General features: G+C 39.5%; 1 protein-coding gene across 5 annotated transcripts in view; it reads left to right on the top strand.

The window, feature by feature from the left end:
• Csmd1 (CUB and Sushi multiple domains 1) overlaps positions 1-14,718 on the top strand; it is a 1,642,848-nt gene that overhangs the window by 250,158 nt on the left and 1,377,972 nt on the right. The gene's annotated exons all lie outside the window — the stretch shown is intronic.

Genomic DNA, 14,718 nt, shown 5'->3' with positions numbered 1-14,718 from the left:
TTCTAGAGGATACTTTTTCCATCCTTATTTCTCTTAAGACTTTTTATAGTAAAGCATGTGGCAGCCACGTTTTAAAGTTAAAATGCATTTCAACAAAATAATGTAGCACAGCTGTGCTTCAATGCTGTGCCTTACCAGAACGTACAGACATGAGTGCTGGCTTTGAAAACCTGACAATTAATTACTGTTATCCAGATGCCCTATTTAAAAATTGTCCAGTTATTTTTACTAAAAATAATTATTTATTTCTAAATGTCTATGGTAACATTACATCTTTTTCCCCTTCAAATAGTACACATGATATACCAGGACAATTCTAATTGTATTAGCAGGAATCTAAGATTATTATGACTACACAGATATTATCCTCTATATAACAATATTGAGGTACACAGACTTCAAGCTATTTATGGACTATTTGAATATTACATTTGAATCTGTTATTCATATATTCAGTCCTATTTAAAGTATACCTGTTATAAGGAAAATGGAATAACTAATATCTCCTACCGAACACTAATGTGTTCCATGCAATCAGCAGTCCTACAGATGGTAAATACATTCCATGCCATTTTGATGAAGCTGTGTGAAAATGAGACACCAGGATAGTGATTATCCAAAGGAAATTACATTGTTTCAGCTTCAAGTTCAAGACTGCCTAAAGACTTGGTGATAATAAGGCAAAGGATAGAAAAGCTTCAGGAGCAAACATAGATGGCTTCTTTTTTTCTTTTTTTTCATGCAAAAACTATATTTTTCTTTTAGGAAAATATCAGATTGTGGGGATTCACTTAGATCTCCGTAGATATTTAAATCATCAGTCAATCATTCAATCAATCAATCAAAAATCCATTTCTAGCTCTACCAAAATGATTTACTATCTAGGATTGCTAGTTCTGCTTTGGCAGAACATGGCATACAAGGATTAATTGTCATGTTCCCTCTTACTAGGCCCTGATGCCTTCCCTAGGTGAGATACTTCAAACTTTCTTTATACTACTGTGCATGGGCAATATTCCCATCCCTGGGTAGAATTTGTCCTGGGAAGGGTGCAGGAGGGCCCGCTCAGCTCTGCAGTGGAGCTCATGTTGCTTTCTGACAAAGAATTTAAAGATTTATTTTTTATTATTTATGATTATTGTGCCTGCATATATACCTATGTACCATGTGCATGCAGTACCCGTGGGATCCAGAAGAGGGTGTCGGATCCCCTGGAACTGAAGTCTCAGTAAGTTGTTAGGTGTTATGTGGACATTAGAAATTTACCACAGATCCTCAGAATAGCCATCTGCCCAGCCCCTCCAGCTTTCTAGAATTTACATCATGTTCTTATCTGTTCCTCTGCTAGTGAAGAAATAACATACCCTTGGTCAGAGTTTCCAAACAGTTGGTCAAAATTGAGCCAGAAAGGTAAGGCCCACAGTTCAGTAACCTGGGACATCAATTGTTATTTGCTTTACATATTTCTAATCTTCTTCTCATAAGGCATTTATTGAAACAGAATAGATTTTCATAAGGCATTTATTGAAACAGAATAGAAACAGAATAGTGCTTTAGTGATTGTCTCTCACAAATATGTTGTGTATTCATGTTTCTTGGCTTGATATGTCAAAGTTTTAAGTTTCAGAGACATGGTGTCATATTTATGTGAGTTTACCCAACATCTTTGCTTGGAGAGAGACCCCTGATTTCTGGGAATTGATGTTGGGTATTTGTGTATTGTGTGATGTGCAGATTGTCTCCAGTACCCTAGCCTCACAGAAATTTACTGTCACTAAAATATAGAGAAATAGATAAAGCATAGCATGAAAATTTCCCAAAATGCTCTTAAATTTGCCATGGATGTAATGCTCTGTCATTTCCACTGAGTTGCTGTGGGTCTTATAATGGACCCATTCCCCACAATGCACTACAATAGGACCTAGTGATGCAGATGCATCCAGGAATGATGCCTTTTAACCTAAATACAATGCCAGCCTCTTCCAAATGCCAAGAGGACATCAGTAAATTTGCAGGAACAACACCCAAATACATAAAATATCACCAGGACATTATACACCCACCTTATTTCACCATCTGAGCAGAGGGAAGTAAGAAGATATAAGCCTTACCTCATCTCCACTTGAAATTCCACTAAGCTTATCTGGAAAAAAGAAGGCAACCCTGAGCTTTGTTGTGATGTTGTGTCAAGAGGATTAGGGAATCAAGCATTCCTGAAATACTCAAGTAGCTAAGTTCAAGTTAGTGTCATCTTCAGTGGAGAAGATTGCTAATCACTTTATTTTGAACAGGTCAGCAGATTATTCATTTTCAAATTAAGAAGGCATTTGCCCAGTGCAGAGGCAATGGGCTGCTGAGGTGATTCCTCATGCACTCAGATGTGTGTGTGTGTGTATGTGTGTGTGTGTGTGTGTGTGTGTGTGTGTGTGTTTGTGTGTGTGTATGTGTGTGTGTGTGTGTGTGTGTGTGTGTGTGTGTGTGTGTGTGTGTAGTGTGCATCAGAAGAATCAGCAAACCTAATAAGATTTCATAGAAGTGGGGCAGAGGACAGCAATGGGACTTGGACAGACCAGGATGCATTCCATTGTACTGAAATGTACAGGCTTCCTCTGTAACTGCCTGAAGTGTACAGTATTGGAAGAAGCACACATAGCCACTTGACCTTGAGAGTATTAAACTTTGTGTTGTTATTAAATAGATTATGTACACACATATAGTATCTTAGACTGTATTTTTCCCTCCAAGACGAAATTGTTTCCTCTCCTCTTTAATGTGATATATGATACTTTGAAATATGTATCTCATGAGATTGGTAGTGATCCTCACTGTATACTGTCATTCAGGACAGCAAAATGGCTCACCCAAAACCCTGCATAGCTCCTTCTAAATGGATAGAGCACTGAAATTTTATCCTCAGCAAACTTTTAATGTTAATGTGAGTGATTCTTCTCTTACTCTACAGTAAGCTCTGAAAATCTTTCCTCATTTAGAACCCTGACTACATTTTTAAAACTTGTTTTTGTCCATTCCTTGCTGTAGGTTTTGACAAACACCTTTTTGCTCTGTGAGTTTATGGATTCATATCTTTTTACATTCAACCAGGAGCAAGGTCATAATGTGTTTGACTCTCTGTACCTGGACTATTTCATTTGACCAACCCATGTTGTTGCTCATAAAGAATTCTCGTCTCTTTCAAAGTAGAATATGATCTTTTGTATCACTACACTTTATCCTTCTTTACCTATTGTCTTAGGGTTTCCATAGCTGTGAAGGGACACGGTGACTAAGGCAACTCTTACAAGGACAACAATTAATTGGGGCTGACTTACAGGTTCAGAGGTTCAGTCCCTGATCATCAAGTTTGGGAGCATGGTAATGTCTGTGCAGGCACTGGAGAAGGGGCTGAGAGTTCTGCATCTTGTTCTGAAGGCAAACAGGGGAAGGCTGTCCTTTAGGCATCCTTTAAGCCCATCCCTACAGTGACATACTTCCTTCAACATGGCCACACCTACTCTAAGAAAGCCACAACTCCTAATATTGCCATTCCTTGGGCCAACCATATTCAAGCCACCTTACCCATTCATCCACTGACAGCCACTAGTTTGTTTCCATAAATCATTTTCTGGGATTAAGGCTATAGTGAACTTGGGGTGCAGATGTCTCTGTGAGGTACTGATTTTATTCATTATATTCTCAGGAGTTACTGTTTTGAGTTTACATAAATACTGTATGTGTGTGTGTGTGTATTTTAAATGTCCATAACAATTTTGATTTCCACTAATGGTGTAAAATGACTCTGATTTCTCCAAAGTCTTGATCCATACATATTATCTATTATCTTTCATTAGTCTCAATTCTAACAGGTACAAGATGCTATCTCATTTTCATTCTGATCTCCATTCCTCTGATGATTAGCCCCAGGAGAAATCTCTAAAACAACTTATGTATTTTGTGGTTTTATGTTTACATGAGCTGCAACAGAAAGATTCATGGTTTGGTCAATTTACTAATGCTCTGTTTATCCTTGATTCTTACCAGGCAGTAAAATAAAAAGAGTTATGCTCATATTATTCTAAACATTCAACATTCCAACTGTGGAACTATGAGATACAATTTATTTCTTCTTTGAACAAATCAACTGTAATATCAATCTGGAACATTTATGCTAAAGGAGACATGCTTTCTATATTTCAGTGGTTCATTGATAGAGGCAGGTTATAGTGTTAATAATGGGACAATATGATTAGTGCTGTCCTTCAAGGACTATGACTAGCAAAGGTTTCTACATATTTCCAATGGTAGCCACATCTCAATCTAAATCCATTAATGTATCATGATATTAAAACAATGAGCCTTCCATGGGTGTTTTGTTTTGGAGCTGCGACAAAAGGATGGACCATCTAGAGACTGCCTTATCTAGGGATCCACCCCATAATCAGCTTCCAAACGCTGACACCACTGCATACACTAGCAAGATTTTGCTGAAAGGACCCAGATATAGCTGTCTCTTGTGAGACTAGGCAGGGGCCTAGCAAACACATAAGTGGATGCTCACAGTCAGCTATTGGATGGATCACAGGGCTCCCAATGGAGGTGCTAGAGAAAGTATCCAAGGAGCTAAAGAGATCTGCAACCCTGTAGGTGCAACAACATTATGAACTAGCCAGTACCCCGGAGCTCTTGACTCAAGCTACATATGTATCAAAAGATGGCCTAGTCGGCCATCACTGGAAAGAGAGGCCCATTGGAGACACAAACTTTGTATGCCCCAGTACAGGGGAACGCCAGGGCCAAAAAAATGAGAATGGGTGGGTAGGGAAGTGGGGGGGAGGGTATGGGGGACTTTTGGGATAGCATTGGAAATGTCATTGAGGAAAATAAGTAATAAATAAAACAAAAAAACAATGAGCCTACAATTTGTTCCATATTGAAATTACATTTAGATGAATGTTGCCATCAGATGAAATAACCAAGGCACATTTTACAGACTGCAACAAAGACCTATGAATATGGTAGCATTTGCTAATAGCAACTAGGGTGCTTTCTCCACTAGTTAATAGGGAACTTCTGTGTCAGGTCTATTTTTAAATTCCTACTGTTCACAGTGGGACTTGTTAAGTGTATTTTAAAAAATATTAGTGTGTGTATTTGTTTATGTGGTATATGTATTTGTGTGTGCGTGTGTATGTGTGCATAAGCATGTGTTTGTTTATCTGTGTGTATATGTGCACCACATGTATGCAGGTGCCAGTGGAGGTAGGAAGACAGTGATAGATACCCTGGAACTAGAGTTACAGACCATATGGGTGTTAGGAACTGAGCTGTGTCCTCTGCAGGCACAGCCAATTATCTTAACTCCCGAGTCATCTCTCCAGTCTCTTATAGATTTTTTTTGATGGGAATTTAAGTCACAGCATCAGATTGGCTAGCATGAACTTTTAGAAAAGTCAGTACTCTGATAAAGAAATTTTTGAATCTTATGCTTTGAATGTGAGGTATCAAACACTGGCTTGGCCCTGAGTCACGGCTACTGATGCTTCCTTAAGAGAATGCACTAATTCACAACCTTCTGCCTTATGAGGGAACAGTATGAGTCTTCTTCAAATGACATTTGAAAAAAAAAAACTTCATATTAAAAAAAAATTGTGCTCTCTTTAGACATAATTGCTAAAACACAGCAAGGGGTGAAAATGTCTCTCTAAGTATGGACACGTGCCTAGCATCAAGATTTTGAAATCCCCAAACTCCAGGCCAAGGGGTGGTGTTTCTTGTTATTGAGAGTTTTAAGCTCACCACAGGAACTTCTCTTTAGGAGATTTAATGATCTCTAAGCAAGCACTTAAATTCTGTGGGAATGCCTTACTATGTTGTAGGTCAAATCCAAAACAGAGGAAAGTGTAAAACGGAGCTTTTAATAAACATCAATAATTTTTAAAAATCAATACATTCTGGGATTGGATGTACATACTTCAGACCTATGTAGAGTTGTTTTTCTACATGCAGTATGATTTTAATGAGATGAAATTGTATTTATGAAAGTGAGAGTCAACCATCTGGACTCTCAAAGGAAAATAGCAATTTATCCATTCAGAATTACAAGTGCATTTTGGGAATGTTTTAAATAATTTAAAGTTCTTAGCCTTTACTGAAATTTATAAATCAAATTAACTGCATCTGGGAGCACTAAGTAAATGCAAACTTAACTCTTGAACAAGCAGGATTAAAAGGCATTCCATCCCCAAATTCTGTAGAGCACTGTAGAGATTGCCATAGTTATTAGCAGAGTTAAAGAAGTAGGCTGTTAAAGTTGTCTAGTGGTTAATTTACTTGTAAAGTATGTGAAGAAAATAAGGGGTCATGTCTTAGAAGAAATGCAACTGACATGTGTGTGGAGGTGTGGGGTTCTAAGGAAGGGACAACAGCTTGGAACAACTGGGAGAGGAAGAGAAGGATGGGCTGGGGTCAGTAATGCTCTTCCCATGAAAGAAAGGCCTTTCTTCACTTGTGTCAGCCCTAGAGGCACTGTGAGCACAGGCACAGTTTAGAGCCAGGGTCGCTCCTGTGCATCCTTCCCACTTCACATCCTTCCCTCTCTCAGCCTGCTTCTGCTGTTCACTCTCATCCCTGATTTGCTCATCTCTCACAGCTTCCAGAGAACATAATAACCGAGATTAAAGGAAGGAATGCTAGTTCCTCTTCTTCACATTTCAGAACTTATGATTTTTTCCCCTCTACAAATGTATGCTGAGGATGTTTCTTTTACATCAACAGTTAATAATTATTATGAAGTTTTGTAATCTTTAAAATATACATTTTCAACATGCCTTGATGTTTTGTAAATGTAATATTTTCTTTAATTTGAGTTTGGATATTTTAACTCTATCACTCATCAATATCTATGTATCTGCATCATACAGATGTATCATCTATATCATCTAACTACATACTCATTTGTGTTGGACACTTTTATGTCAATTTGATACAAGCTAGAGTTATCTGAAAGGAGGAACCTTCAACTAAGAAAATAATATATATCATCAGATATAGATTATAATCTATATCATGAAATCAAGCTGTAAGGCATTTTATCAACTACTGATTAGTGAGGGCAGGTCCAGCCCAAGGTGGGTGGTCCCATCCCTGGGCTGTGGTACTGGGTCCAATAAGAAAGCAGGTTGAATCTCAGGGTTGTTTTGATTTGCATTTCTCTGATGATTAAAGATGTTGAACATTTTTTCAGGTGCTTCTCAGCCATTTGGTATTCCTTGGGTGAGAATTCTTTGTTTAGCTCTGAGCCCCATCTTTTAAGAGGGTTATTTGATTTTCTGGAGTCCACCCTCTTGAGTTCTTTATATATATTGGATATTAGCCCTCTATCTGATTTAAGATAGGTAAAGATCCTTTCCCAATCTGTTGGTCAGAATGGCTAAGATAAAAAATTCAGGTGACAGCAGATGCTGGCGAGGATGTGGAGAATGAGGAACACTCCTCCATTGTTGGTGGGATTGCAAGCTTGTACAAACACTCTGGAAATCAGTCTGGCAGTTCCTCAGAAAATTGGACATAGTACTACCGGAGGATCCCGCAATACCTCTCCTGGGCATATATCCAGAAGATGTCCCAACCGGTAAGAAGGACACATGCTCCACTATGTTCATAGCAGCCTTATTTATAATAGCCAGAAGCTGGAAAGAACCCAGATGCCCCTCAACAGAGGAATGGATACAAAAAAAGTGGTACATTTACACAATGGAGTACTACTCAGCTATTAAAAAGAATGAATTTGTGAAATTCCTAGGCAAATGGTTGGACCTGGAGGGCATCATCCTGAGTGAGGTAACCCAATCACAAAAGAACTCAAATGATATGTACTCACTGATAAGTGGATATTAGCCCAGAAACTTAGTATAGCAAGATATAAGGTACAATTTGCAAAACACATGAAACTGAAGAAGAACGAAGACCAAAGTGTGGACACTTTGCCCCTTCTTAGAAATGGAAACAATCACCCATGGAAGGAGTTACAGAGACAAAGTTTGGAGCTGAGACAAAAGGATGGACCATCTAGAGACTGCCATATCCAGGGATCCATCCCATAATTAGCCTCCAAATGATGACACCATTGCATACACTAGCAAGCATTTGTTGCAAGGACCGTGATATAGCTGTCTCTTGTGAGACTATGCCAGGGCCTAGCAAACACAGAAGTAGATGCTCACAGTCAACTATTGGATGGATCACAGGGCCCCCAATGGAGGAGCTAGAGAAAGTATCCAAGGAGCTAGAGAGATCTGCAACCCTGTAAGTGCAACATTAAGAACTAACCAGTACCCCAGAGCTCTTGACTCTAGCTGCATATGTATCAAAAGATGGCCTAGTTGGCCATCACTGGAAAGAGATGCCCATTGGACAGGCAAACTTTATATGTCCCAGTACAGGGGAACGCCAGAGCCAAAAAATGGCAATGGGTGGGAAGGGGAGTGGGGGGGTGTGGGGGACTTTTGGGATAGCATTGGAAATGTAATTGAGGAAAATATGTAATAAAGAAAAAGAATGTAGAGAAAACAAAAAAAAAAAAAAAGGAAAGAAAGCAGGTTGAGCAAAACCAGGAGGAGCAAGCCAATAAGTAGCACTTCTCTATGGCCTTCCAATCAGCTCCTGCCTCCAGGTTATTGCCCTGTCTGAGTTTCTGTCCTTGCTTCCTTTAATGATGGACTCCAATGTGTAAGTTTAAGCCAGATAAACCCTTTCCTTCCTGATTTGCTTTTGGTCATGGAGTTTCATCACAACAATAGTAACCCTAACTAAGACTCTATCTTAAGACTTTATCTAATCTCTTTATTCTATCATTTATCTATATTCTTTTATAATCTGTATCTGTCATCCTTCTACCTTATTTCATATCTATCTGTCTGTCTGCCAGTCTATCTATCTATTTACTACCCCTCATACTGTAGGCTTCTATTGGCATGGAAAATGAATTCACAAACCCTTTTCATTTATTTTTTTACAGGAAAGTTCTTTTTCTGCTAACTTATTTTCTTTCTATTAACTCTCCAAATTATTTCTTGGATCAGAGGAATTTTATTTGGTTTCCTGGTATAAAATCACACCATGAAAAAAATCAAAGTCCTGGCATCTGTTAAGTCTCTTTCTCTCTCTCTCTCTCTCTCTCTCTCTCTCTCTCTCTCTCTCTCTCTCTCTCTCATGCATGGGCGAGCGCGCGCACACACACACACACACACACATTTTATTTTTCTTTTCTATTTTCCTTGGTTACCACATCATGTAAAATAATAAGTAAAAGCATTAATATTTTCATTTAAGTATTTCTGCCTTGTGTCCAGGGAGATAGGCAGAAGATGAGATCATTTCATGTATAGATTCTGCAGAGTACAGGAACAATCACAGAAGTATCTTTCCCTGATGGCAGAAAAGACCTTCTTGTAACATTCATGTGATGCAGCTCATCTCAGGTCTCTGTAAGTGTCCTGACCAGCAGCTACATGCCACAGACCAGGCCACTAGCCCCATTCCACATATCTCCAGGTTCGGTATCTTTTCTTCACGATTTAGTCTGTCTCTGTTTTGTAGGTCTTTAATTAGATCCAAAGAACCAGAGAAAAACCTAGTAATTGGAACGAGAACTCTAGTTAACCTGCTGAGAGTAGACTGCTCAGGGATCAGGTTACTTAGAAGTGAAAGCAGTCTTGGAGTTCTCCATCATAGTGCCTATGAACTGTATGATGCTTGGTTGGGGCAGAACCTTGATGGTACCTAGATGGGCTCATTCTCTGGAAGATGGAAATATTGCTATAAGCTGGCAGGTTATGACATGAGAGAAAAGAGATTGGGCCAACAGAATGGTATCTGCATCAAACTCCAGAAAGATGAAGGTGACATAATTAAGGATAGAGGACCATGAATTTGGAGAAAGAAAATATGGGGGGTTGGGATTTACTTCTGTACATTTTAAGTTTTAGGTGTCTGAGACATATGAATACAGACACCAGAGCAGAGCCATGGGAGGTCTGAGCTGGAGATGTGAAGGCGAGGATTATCTGTGTGTCTGTAGTTCTTTAACCATGAAGTAAGAGGCAATTGTTCCAAGAGTGTGAGCCAATAGAAGGGAGAACCAAGTTATATCTAGTTCCTTATAAATCCAGGACTACTTCTCAACTAGGCACTATTTGATAACTTGTTAGTTTGTTTGTACAAAGCAACATGGAATCATGTTAAGTTGGCTGGATTTGAATTTAGTTCATTTTACATAGTACAGTTAAATGAATCCATGTTAGTTATGAGCTATAATTCTGCAATCCAGGCCAATAGATATATGTTACAACTCTTTTTGCATTTCTTGGTATTAATAATAAAATTACGAAGCACAGCTGGTTATGATTGCATATATCATGTCCCATGTGGCATTAAACTCTTTGTGCTTGAAAGAGTGGAGCAGCTTTGGGTTTTTTGTTACCATCCCTGATAATACAAGTGTATCTCTGTGCATACAGCAGTGATACAAAGTCTTTGTTGCACTAAAGCAAATAGCCTTATCAGAATCAGCAATAACACTTCTAGATCTTTCCTCTATAGCCGGTGCACCATAGAAAGTCTATGCTGCCTCTCGAATGCATAAATCCAGTTGTATTTTTAATACCCATTTGTTTTCTTTCTTTCTTTCTTTCTTTCTTTCTTTCTTTCTTTCTTTCTTTCTTTCTCTCTCTCTCTCTCTCTCTCTCTCTCTCTCTCTCTCTCTCTCTCTCTCTCTCTCTCTCTCTCTCTTTCTTTCTTTCTTTCTCGGTCAGGGCTTAACTGGCATCACTTATCCCACCTTACTTTCTTTTAAATAAGATTAATTCAAGACAATGCCATCCTCCTGGGGAAACCTTATTTTTTGCTTTAGTGAACATGATTTTTGAATCTTATTCTGGGTGTGATCCTACGGGTTTAGGAAACTCACAATTCACCCTAGAACACAATCTCCACATCATGTCTTATAGAGTAAAATCATTAAAAGTATTTTTAAATTAACTAAGATAATGCATATGCACCAGCACTTTGATTTGAGATCTTCTTTAAGAGGGAGGCTGGGTGATTCCTTCTCACCTTCATTTTGTGGATATATTTACTTCTTCCTCACCCAGGAAAACTGTGCTTTTCTATTTTCAACTCCAGACTTCTAACTCTAAAGACAAAAATCCATCCAATATTGGTCAGTACCCACTCTCTCAAAGAGTGAGTAGTCCTGAAAACTTTGTAGGTTCTCTGAGGGTGCTAGCTCGTCTGCTCAGTGAGAATCCACCTCAGCCAGCTGTCGGGAGATGCCAATGAACTCTGCTCAGCCAGACTGGAGCTTCTTTGACATCTCTGCTTCTTTTTTAGACTTGTCCCTAGGCTGACCTGGGGATTGAGGTGCACTTGGAGGCCAGAAACTTAGGAACAGCATCTCCATCTAGTTGGGCTCCACATGAGTACTTCTGGTTCGGAGGAGAAGGGAGCCCAATTTTCATTCACTTGGGGGCCTGTCTACCTCCTGCCTCTGAGCCAGGGCTGCAGTGTGTACATCCCTGGCTTCTTATAGAATCTAAAGTGCTTTCTTTGGGTGCTAGCACCCACTTTCCCCTTCACATTTGTCTCTTGCTCCTCCTAGATAGATAATATGCAAATCATAGTAGGGCAATATCCCATAAACCCACCATAAATGATAGATACTGAGGTTGAAAGCCAGTGGTCTGTCTAAGCTGCCAGACATTTCACTTTGGAATGCATCGACAGCTGGGGGCTCTGCCAGTGCCTGATTGATACAGAAGTGGATGCTCACAGTCATCTATTGGATGGAACACAGGGTCCCCAATGAAGAAGCTAGAGAAAGTACCCAAGGAGCTGAAGGGATTTTCAGCCCCATAGGCAGAACAACAGTATGAATTAACCAGTACCCCAGAGCTCCCTGGGACTACAAAAACAATCAAAGAAAACACATGGAGGGACTCCTGTCTCTATGCATATGTAAGCTGAGGATGGCCTAGTCAGTCGTCAATGGGAGGAGATCCCCTTGGTCCTGTGAAGGTTCTATGCCCCAGTATTTGGGAATGCCAGGGCCAGGAAGCTGGAGTGGATGGGTTGGTGAGCAGCAGGAGGGGAGGGGATAGGGGATTTTGGGAGGGAAAACTAGGAAAGGGGATAGCATTTGAAATGAAAATAAAGAAAATATCTAATAATAATAAAAAATAAGACAGTATGACCTTGCTTCCTTGACCTGGGATTTCTGACAGAGTTTCCAATCAAGTGCGACTCTAAGGAAAAGATCCAAATTCCTCTGCAACCCCAGCATTTTCCACCTTCAAAAAATGAGGAAAATGCCAATCAGAGTTCTATGTGCATGCAGAGGCCAGGAGAGCAAAGGATAGCCATCGAAGTTCTGCCAGGGGTTTCAACTGTGGCTCTCAGCACCACCCCAGGGCCCAGTCTAGAGGTATAGGACACAGTTAATGGAAAGTTAGTGCCCCAGCCTTGACAACAAATTCTTGTATCATCAACAGATGCTTTCCAGAATTTTAATGTAAAAAGGTTACATTTTATTTCAGCCATGAAAACCGAAACCCTGCATAACTGTGTTCAGATGCAAGACTCTCTGACCATGCAACCATGCATGTGTCCATTGCCAGTCTTCTCAACTACCTGACACCACCCTGTCTGGCACAGCATACCTTTGCTTCTTTGAGTAATTGGTTAATAAATCTGAAACTAATTTGGTCTAAAGTGTTAATGGCTGATAATGATTTAGTGTGTTTCCCCACACAGGGAACACATTTGCATTTTAATAGAGGTCTTCCTGGCAATTTTCTTAACTCAAATGAATGACTTTAATGGTGGACATCTGAGGTGCGATAGGGACCGATTTGGCTAGAACTTTTCTAGTGTCCTTTAAAAGAACCAGGTATCCTAATGCCTCTTATGTCAGAGCCCAAGGATTCATCTTTGGGGTTTGTTTTAATGGCTTTGTGTTAGAACTGAATATAGATAAGGAAGTTTTCTTGAGAACAGTGTGCTCTGCTCTATCATTCTGCCTCTCTGTCTCTGTCTCTGTCTCTCCAGAGCACATCATTTTTAAAGGTTTCATTTTTATTTGTGTGTGTGTGCGTGTGTATGAGTATGCCTCAAATGTATAGGTGCCTCTGGAAACCAGAGATTGGCACTAGACTTTCCCGGAAGTGGAGTCTCAGGCAAGTGTGAGCTGCCCACTGTGTGTGCTGGCAACCAAACACCAGTCTTAGGCAAGAAGAACAAGGATTGTTAAGAGCTGAAGCTTTCCTCCAGCAGTCATGGACTATAGAACTGTACCACCATTTGTCAATCAAAGATTTAAAAGGAAGTGTCCTAAGAAAAGGTGGAGAATCATCTTCAGTATCAGAAGTTAAAACACCACAAAACCTGTCTTCATGCATCTTGTGAAATTTTGCTAGTTGTTTATTTAAAGAAAAATGATGCTTCAATTCTAATAAATAGAAGAAGATGGCTATTGGAGTTTATTAGGCAGGGTTCTCTAAAAGAACAGAACTGGTATAATGGGCGTATATAGAGGAAATTTATTAGAGTGGCTTAGAGGATGTGGTTCCATGTAGCTCAACAATGCTTCTCTCCCAAAAGAAAGACCTAGAGACAAGCGGTTGTTCATTCCAGAAGGCTGTATGCCTCATCAGTCCTATTCTGGTGCTAAAAGTCCCAGGAAAGTCCTAGAGAACTACCCATTTCAGTCCACATTGGAATCTTCAAGATGTTCTAATATCATTGAAGGAATGGCTTAGGACACATAAACTTGCCTGCAAGAGTAAAGGCAGACAGAGAGACAGCTTATTGCCTAGATTTGGGGTGGGTCTTACCACTTCACATTGATCTAGTCAAAAATAAATAAATAAATAAATAAATGAATAAATAAATAAATAACTGCTGCTGGGCAGTCAGTGGTGGTGAATGCCTTTAATCCCAGCACTTGGAAAGCAGAGGCAAGCAGATTTCTGAGTTCGAGGCCAGCCTGGTCTACATAGTGAGTTCCAGGACAGCCATGGCTACACAGAGAAACCCTGTCTCAAAAAAAAAAAATAAAAATAAAAATAAAAAACAAACAAATAATCACTCATAGGCTACTTGGATTTTACTTGATTCCAGATGTTTTCAAGATTGGCCATCACGGGGCTGGTGAGATGGCTCAGTGGGTAAGAGCACCCAACTGTTCTTCCGAAGGTCCAGAGTTCAAATCCCAGCAACCACATGGTGGCTCACAACCATCTGTAACAAGATCTGACTCCCTCTTCTGGAGTGTCTGAAGACAGCTACAGTGTACTTACATATAATAAATAAATAAATCTTTTTAAAAAATTGTTTAAAAAAAAAGATTGGCCATCACTAGAGTCTGTATGGTGTCCTTTCACCCCTGATTCTTTTACATCTACCTTGTAAATTCTGGAAATGCAGGTGTGTACTACACGTCCTTGTTCGCCTGCCTGATTTTAAACAGTTTGGGTAATGAGTGAAAGGCTCATTCTCAAAGCATGCTTGTTCTTTTGCTTGTTTCTGGGCCTTTAATTGATTCCATTTCTGGGCTTTTTTTTTTTTTTTTTTTTCAGAACAAACGAAAAATCAGCTTGGAAAAGAGTTAACAGTATTGTTTCTGTCATATTTTTAAAATTTTTTTATTAGGTATTTTCCTCATTTACA

This window comes from Mus musculus, chromosome 8 (assembly GCF_000001635.26).
Source record: "Mus musculus strain C57BL/6J chromosome 8, GRCm38.p6 C57BL/6J".
In the NCBI taxonomy this organism is placed as follows: Eukaryota; Metazoa; Chordata; class Mammalia; order Rodentia; family Muridae; genus Mus; species Mus musculus.
This window is presented reverse-complemented; position numbering and strand designations above follow the sequence as displayed.